The 6,548-nt window shown below is 45.2% G+C and overlaps 1 pseudogene; it reads right to left on the bottom strand.

The window, feature by feature from the left end:
* Window positions 1–6,548, bottom strand: part of LOC103604137 — a 31,923-nt pseudogene that overhangs the window by 12,835 nt on the left and 12,540 nt on the right.

Below are 6,548 nucleotides of genomic sequence, written 5' to 3'. Positions count from 1 at the left end.
CAGGGTCTTTTTTTGCAATGAGCTCTCGCAGGAACTAATAGAGCGAGAACTCACTCATTAATCATCCCCCAGGGAGAGCATTAATCCATTCATGAGGGATCCGCTCCCATGACTCAATCAGTTTCCAACACTGCCACATTGGGGATCAAATTTCCCCATGAGTTTTGGAGGGGACAACACATCCAAACTCCATCACCTCCCAATCAGCTGCCCAAGTTGTGAAGTTTTCCCTGGGGTGGGGTGGGCTGCTGGGTGGAGGGTTCACTTCTTTACCAGCAGTCCCTTTCCAGTTTTGGATTCCTCTTTCTTCTGGAAATCTCTTGTTCTCCATCCTTCCTGACCTGCCATGTCTCCTGGTAAACACAAAATGAATACAAATACAATTTCTCTTTTCTCAGTGTGGTGCGATAGAAAGATTGCTATTGATTTCCAGTTAGAAGTGGTGTGCGCGCGTGTGTGTGCATGTGCATGTGTGTTGAACTTCATATGCTCAGTTCATTCCCAGCAGTTATTGGCTGGGTAACTGGATGAATGACTACATTTCAGTTTTGCACTCTGTAAAGGGAGGTGATAATTTGAAACCTGCACCATTGTTCTGAGGGTTAAATGAGTTAATATATATGAACATAGTTTGTAAACTTCTGAATGTTGAAAAGTTATGTATATATATCTATTAATTTATTATTTTCTATGCAGCCTTTAAAATACTTGTAAGCAGCTGTGATGTATCCTCTTAATATCTTCTTTAGTTTACATATCTGCAACCTCTTCAACTGTGTCCAATACATACAATTTTTGGTCCACTTGCTAACAATACAAAGCTTTTCTATTTAAGCATTAGACAATTTCTTTATGGGAAATTGTACACAAATTGAGCATCATGGAAAAAGTAGAGCCACATGTTCATATTTTATTGAACACCTCCAGCAACAGAGCCACCCAGGACGACTGCAGCCACGCTCATCTTGCAGGCAGGCTCATCTCACTGGCCCAGCCCTGGAGCTGAGGCGGGGACTGGCTGCACTGATGCTCCTGTGCTAGTTGTGCTGTGAAACCCAAAAGGCAGAGGCAGTGACCGCCAAGGCCCCGCCAGCTGGTGTCCTGAGCCCGGTCACCAGTGTTTCTCACTGCCTGATGCTCTCTCCCAGTTTCTGACCCTTCTTTTCCTTTTCTGCGCACTCAGCAGGGGCAAAGAGAGAACATGAAAATGGACTGCCTGAGGCTTCTTCTTGCAGGACCTAGTGGAAAAAAACAGAAAGTTGGCTTCTGAGTTCACTTCACTGATGACCACGTGCTCCTGTTGTTCCTGTGGGCATCCCAGGGGAGAAGCTGGGAATGGCACGGACTCTGTGCATGGAGTGGGGTGTCAGGAACACTGGCTACCTGACTCTGGAGAAGACCAATTGATGCTGTTAAGAGCAAAAGAGAAGTTCCCTACTCATGTGGCTTTTCAAGGGGACGGGGCAGGACAAGACAGCATAGTAACTTTGAGGATTGAAGAAGTCCTGCATCCATGAGAGGACTGCTTGCTCTGAGGGCACGGGTGAATTTTTTATGAGCTCGGGCTTGTTTAAGCAATGGCTATAAACTGGTGGCTGAATAAAGACTGCAACAATCAGCATGCACACAGTGCTGATGAGTTTGCAGAGGTTTCCAAGACTTCCAGCATCCAGAGACTTGACAAATGGCCTGCAGCACTGCCCTCGAGAGCAGAGTTAAGGATTCTGAATATGGATAAAAGAGAAAAATGGAGTAAAAAATAAACCAATTAGAGGACATCCACACTCATTATATAAGCATCAAATATATTCCTTTGGTCATAAAATTTTCATTTAGTCAGACCCATTATGCCAGAACAAATGAGCGTTTTGTTTTGTTTTTTTCTGCAAAAGTAGGTTCAAGATGTTAAAACATGATTTTTAAATGCCTTTCTCAGAATCAAGTTGAGACTGCAGGCAGATACATTATGAGGTGGAGTAAAGCCAGTGACTGTGCCTTCTGCATTTTTAATGGTGTCACATGGAGTCACACGGTTCTCCATGTAGTTCTGGTCCGTTTGATGGTGGCTTTTTTTCAATTTCAACTCCCTGTTAAGATTTAAGAAACAGTCACAGAGCATACAAATGTGAGCACTGTGTCGGCCATAACAGGAGCTATGAGGGGCTGAAGTGGTGACTCCGGCCTTCAAGGAGCTTAAACACGAACAGCTGGAAAGACAGACAAGTGGGAGTGTGTGCGAGAAGCATCTCCCGTGCTAATCCCAAGGCCACCGCTGTGGGCGGGGAGGGACAGGTGGGCTGACTGAGGGTGAAGGTGGTCTGCCCGGCCCGGCTCCTCACTGCTGCAAGACAGGCAGGACAGCCTCTGGGCCCACAGAGGTCCCAGCATGGGGCAGTGTGGGAAATGCGAGGAATCAGCCCTGCTGGCTTGGGACTGTGGTCAGTGCTCACAGCTTCATTGGTTGTTTTCCACAATCTGGTTTGAACTCTTTGTTGTATTTAGCTGATGGCACCTTCTCATGACTTTGGGTTTTCAGTGTCTTTATATGTTCGGCTAATCCAGAGCCAGAATCCCTAACAGATCACACAGGAACGTCGTCTGGCCACACGAGCTTAGACTTTAAAATGGTGTCACTTCATCATGAAAACCAGTACTTTATGTGTTTTTCTTAAATTTATCATTTCAGGACTTTACTCCTTGCCAAAGTCCTTCAAAATATGACCATAGACTCAAACTTTTAAATTATGATGCTGTCACCACATGATTTCACTCGTATGTAGAGTCTAGGAAGTCATTCTCATAGAAGCAGAGATCAGAACGGTGGACATGGAGGTGGGGAGGGGTCCGGGTGAGAGATGGGTCAGTGGGTGCAAGGCTGCAGTTGGACAGGAAGAGTAAGTCTGGTATTCGATTGCCTAGTGGCGTGGCTGGAGTCAACAGTATTATATTGCGTATTCCACAGTATCTGAAAGAGAGGTATGTGAATGTTCTCATCACAAAGAAATGATAAATGTTTAAGATGATGGATCTGCTAATTACCCTGATTTTTTCATTACATAATGTATGCATGTACCAAAATATCATGTTTTACTCCCAAAATATGTACAATTAAAAATATAATTTAAAAATAAATTAATTAATTCATTAAGATGCTGTCATTCCCTAGTAGTCTGTAGGTAGGGAGGAGCGAGTGTAGGAACAAGGGAGTGTGACCGTGAGGGAATGGAAGCAGCAGCAAGTGCACAGTTGCAGTGACCTCGTCCTGCTCATGCCCCCAAAGCAATCCTCACCCTCTGCATGGCGTTTTATAGGACACATATGTTGAGGATGTGTACAAGTTTGAACAGCATGTCAAGGGTCTTTGCCGAAGAACCTCCTTTTTCCAGGTTGAGAGGGGCTGCTGCCTTTCTGGAGAGTTTATTTTTCTTGATCTGTGCTCACAGACCCTTTGTGCCACAGGGAGCACTGGAGAGAAGAACCTGGCAGCTGCTGATAAGAGTCATCGGACTCATCAGCAGCTCTTTCACTGTGGTCTTGAAACTGCGGTTCCTAGTGATGCACTGTCCATGGGTCCTTGCCTCTTCCAGGGGCACTGAACTTTTTGTGAGGGCTGCCACTGCAGCTGAGCTGTCGATCCCTTGCAATCCTTGATGGATCAAAGACACACGGGTCCAAACAGGACATTTGGGTTCAGCCTCTCCAGCAGAAAGATCTCCAACACAAAGTCCTGTAAGTGGAAAAGCCACCTTGATTATCAGTCAACTGGCAGCATGCAGTTTGCAGGGCATCCTGAAAGACCTGCACACTCTGGGGACTCGCAGAGACTATCACTGGAAAGAGAAAATGAGAAAGTATGCCTGGTTTCAGGATGGGACTCTTCCCCAGCTACCCTTGTTCACAGGTTTTTGTTGTTGCTTCTAGTATTTTTAATGAGGAAAATTGAAGTTAATATCAAAACCCTACTGTAAAACATTGAGGACTACATGGCTTTTTTTCTTTTTTTTCCAACTATGGGAAATGCTATACAGCTTTCACCTCTTAGGATGGAAGCACCATTCTTGCTGGTTCTCTTGATTGCTCTGTGGACTGTGTTGGCTGGGTGGGCTCCACCGACTTCGACTGTTGACTCTCTTCCTACAAAGACTCCTGAAAGCTTGTCTGTGATCAGACAAGTTGAAGGACAATTCATAACAAATGCTGCCTTTAGGCATTTAAATGATCCTTAAAGGCTTCAAAAACAAAGGTGAGGCATTTAAATGATCCTTAAAGTCTTCAAAAACAAAGAGTGCCCAGGAGAAGAACTTCTCCCAACATTTGGATTTGGACCAATGAACATCTGTTTTGCCCTTACCACAGGTCATGTGAGAAGGAAGCACAGAGACATCCATTGCCTGGAGGACCTAGCACCGCCCTCCTGTAAGGAAGGAGGAAGGTCACCCATGCAGGAGTGCACGAGGGCCGAGAGGCAGAACTCAGGGAGGCACTTCCTATGTTTTTTTCTTTTTTTTCCAACTATGGGAAATGCTATACAGCTTTCACCTCTTAGGATGGAAGCACCATTCTTGCTGGTTCTCTTGATTGCTCTGTGGACTGTGTTGGCTGGGTGGGCTCCACCGACTTCGACTGTTGACTCTCTTCCTACAAAGACTCCTGAAAGCTTGTCTGTGATCAGACAAGTTGAAGGACAATTCATAACAAATGCTGCCTTTAGGCATTTAAATGATCCTTAAAGGCTTCAAAAACAAAGATTGCCCAGGAGAAGAACTTCTCCCAACATTTGGATTTGGACCAATGAACATCTGTTTTGCCCTTACCACAGGTCATATGAGAAGGAAGCACAGAGACATCCATTGCCTGGAGGACCTAGCACCGCCCTCCTGTAAGGAAGGAGGAAGGTCACCCATGCAGGAGTGCGCGAGGGCCGAGAGGCAGAACTCAGGGAGGCACTTCCTATGCCATTGAAAGACTCTGCTGCAGAGAAAGGGTTTACTGTGATGGCTGTGTCCACTGACACAGGTCCCCACAATATGACACATGTATCTAGAAGAGTGGCATTTATTTTCAGGAGAATTTCCTTCTTATCAGGGTGCCACAGAAGCAGCTGATACCTGTGTGGCAGCCGCAGTTCCAGGAGCACACACAGTAGCGCTGGGTTTGGCTGCGGTTGCTGGAAATGTAGCATTTGCTGGACCTTAAGCCTCTCATAAAGGGGCAAATAGAATGGCCACATCTGCAGCTGTGAATGCATTCAATCAATTCCAAGGTGAGAATCCGGAGTAACAAAGATTGTTGTTTCCTTCAAGGTGTCTCCTTCAAGGCTCTGATATTCCAATGTTCCATAACACGCTTCTGTAGCTGGGTGTCTCTTCATGTGGCTATGCATTTTAACATAGCAATATGTGGTGTCCTTCATTGCTTATTTTCCCCACATTCTGGATCCTGTCTGTTAGAAACTTAGTAAGAAAATACAATTTCTTTATACAAATGAAGAGATACAAAGGATTCGAATGGCATTGGTTTACTGGGTTTCAGAGGTCCAGTCCAAGTTTCCTGCTAATTGATCATATACATAGAGCATTTGGTAATTTTAATACAAAACCTCTTCTATCAACAAGTCTGCATTCTGGGTCTCTGTGCAACATCGGACACATTCCTCTATCCCTTTCTCTGCAAACCCCTTCAACTCCTCTTATGGACCACACTCTGGAAGACTTCTCACCCTTCATAAATGGGTTAGTACTGTTAATAACAAGAAGAAGAAAGGAGGAGCCAAACACCACAGCATCCAACTCACAGCTCCTTTGCCAACAAACAAACACAATCACGGCTCCCCTCTGTGGACAACCAGGATGCAACGTTCCACTTGAAATAACTACTGGAAAGTTTTTCTGTACACGGGGTTCTCCAAGACCTGTATTTCTGGCTGCAAGAAAAAAATCCCTAGGCCTCTGACACCAGCGTAGCTCAGAAAGGCCAGGGGTAAAGAAGAACATAAATAAGAGAAATGAGAAGAATAAAGCCACTTGCTTCAGGCAGTAATTATTTCAGAAAAGTCAAACTGTGGATCCTCCAAGCTGCCTGTAGATAAGAATTCTCTCCTTGCAAATCCCTAGCCATGGGTTGCTGAGCTGCTGGGTTCCTGAGCTGTTGGCAGCATAGTCCCAGTTTCTCTATCCATTTAAAACATTTTTTTAAGTCTTCAGGAAATGAAGTATTCCCTACAGAAATTGCTTTACATATTTTTCATAAATGGAAGCTTTCAAGCAACCCTGAAAATCTACAGAAGAACCCAAACCCAGCACTGAGTGGATTTCTGTTCAAAATATCTTGAGATGACAACTCTCTGAGGATTGAGTTGACTTGATCTAGTCCTGGCTAGACCATCCAATCTTTTTTTTTTTCCTTTTTGTCTTTTTTCGTGACCGGCAATGGATCGCAACCCTCAGTGTCGCGCCCGTACCGGACCGGGACCGGCAACAGGATCACAACCCTCGGTGTTGCCCCCGTACTGGACCGGGACCGGCAACAGGATCACAACCCTCGGTGTT

The sequence above is a fragment of the Galeopterus variegatus genome, unplaced genomic scaffold (assembly GCF_000696425.1).
Source record: "Galeopterus variegatus unplaced genomic scaffold, G_variegatus-3.0.2 Scaffold4995, whole genome shotgun sequence".
Classification (NCBI taxonomy): Eukaryota; Metazoa; Chordata; class Mammalia; order Dermoptera; family Cynocephalidae; genus Galeopterus; species Galeopterus variegatus.
This window is presented reverse-complemented; position numbering and strand designations above follow the sequence as displayed.